This window comes from Sus scrofa, chromosome 1 (genome assembly GCF_054392235.1).
Source record: "Sus scrofa isolate SSC_HxYL_T2T_F1_AM1 chromosome 1, Sscrofa_HxYL_maternal_Yorkshire_Landrace_v2.0, whole genome shotgun sequence".
NCBI classification, from domain to species: Eukaryota; Metazoa; Chordata; class Mammalia; order Artiodactyla; family Suidae; genus Sus; species Sus scrofa.
Window position 1 is genome coordinate 116,140,608 of NC_139383.1, and position 1,936 is coordinate 116,142,543.

Below are 1,936 nucleotides of genomic sequence, written 5' to 3' on the forward strand. Positions count from 1 at the left end.
ATGTATTTTCGATCCAAAGTAAACAGAGGAGTGTCTGAGACACGAGTGTGCCCAAAGCTTTTTATTACGAGAGATGCATGGGTCTGGCTCAGTAGGATTTGCCAAGAAGACTTGTCTTACGAAACTCGAGGTATATTTTGTTATGCCATTTTATGTCCTTCTTTTTTTTTAATTTTGTGGAAAGTGATATGTTGAATCAAGTGTAAGCTGAGTTTTCCAGACAACTGAAGTAGCTACATCGTGAATGTTATTTTGTTATTAAAGGGTTTTTACTCAATGCTTTGTGCCAGTGGATGTCCTTTTCCTTGGAGACACAGAACTATGGAATTACCTCAGCTGGGCCTGGATTTCACTTCTTTTCTCATGTGAGAATGTGGGCCTGGCCTGGGAAATGAAAGCTCATGGGCTAGAAAATTTGGGCTCTAGGAAGAGATCTCCATAACTATCAGCTTTGAAGAGAGCTGGGTCCAAACTTTCTGACCTCACTTCCTCTTGCCCCCAACACTTCTCTGACATCCTTGGGCCTTAAACACATGTCAGCATGAAGGCAGAGGCCATTCTGACAGGAAAGGTGAGGAAGAGAAAACAGCAATCCTCAATCTTCTGTTGCCTGCCCACCAGGCACTCTCCTGTCCTCAAGCTGGGCTCCACTGGCCAAGGTTGTGGTGGCCTATCTGCTTGCTTTACCTGGGCCATTGCCTTGACTGCTGCAGAGGCTCCAGGTTCCCATGATCTATCTGGTGGGGCTGTTTCAAACCAGAATCACCCTTATTCCTCTTCCTCTGCATCCCAGTTTAGCTAGTCTGTAACTTTTGCAGACAATTATTTGGAAAACGAATGTATGAATGGATTTTTCTGTTTTTTTTGTTTTTTGTTTTTTTTCTGGTTTATATTTTGGCTATTCCCAGTTCTTTGATCTGGAAAACAGAGAGAAAAGGAGACCCCTGTGCCTCTCTGAGAGGGCCATGCACAGTGTCTTCCTTACAGGACAGGCTGAACCACAGCTATTAAGCCAAACAAGACAATGGCCCAGCAATGCCTACTTTACCTCTGCTTGAAAGTCTCTTCAAAAAGCTGTTCAACTGGTGGGTTTCCTCCCACCTCCCTTGCTTTAACCCAGTGTGGCACCTAGCTTAAGAGTTGGGTTACTATCTAGGAAATTTTTTTGGTTTTGTTTTTGGTTTTTTTTTTGGGGGGGGGTTCTAATTATGGTAAACTTGCCTGGGAAGCAAGGTTAAGTCTTCGAAGACCATCTAGCTGTTCAATCTAGTCATAACATTAACAGATACTTCCTTGAAGCCAAATATTATTTCCTTTCTTTACTATGTCCTTTTGTGTTACACAAGTCTAAATGGGGCCAGCAATCTTCTTACCATGAAAGACATCTGGCAAATTGGAATTCTGAAAATAAGAGGACAACCTTCATGTTGACAAAATGATAACAACTGAATTTGGCAGGCAGGGACTTAGATGATACAGGTATACTCTTGGTGCTGGTTTCTCTTTAATCCATATCTCCAGTCACCACCAACTCTTGCTTTTTTTCCCCCCTCAATCCTAGACCAGTTCAGTCCCTTTTCCCCTGATCTCAGATGCCAAAGAATGTCATGGACAAAGATGATTAGGGATTGACCAACATTTCAATTAGTTCTCCTCTTCATCCTTTGCTTTTCTCCAAGAAAATGTTTTACTGGACAGCAGAGAAAGAGCCTGGCCAGTTTCTTTGATCCTTCCTATTCTTATATTTCTACCCCAATTAATGTTGATTGGTACAGGTGCTGCATGTTCTTTATTGGTCAATGAATTTTTACTAGAAGAATATCCTCCCACCAAAGTGAGTGAGAACAAATTCCCATATCTTCTCTTTCATTATTTTTTGTTCTCAGGATTGAGATAGTTTAGGCTGTTTTCTCACTTTTGGCCCTCACTTCACAGG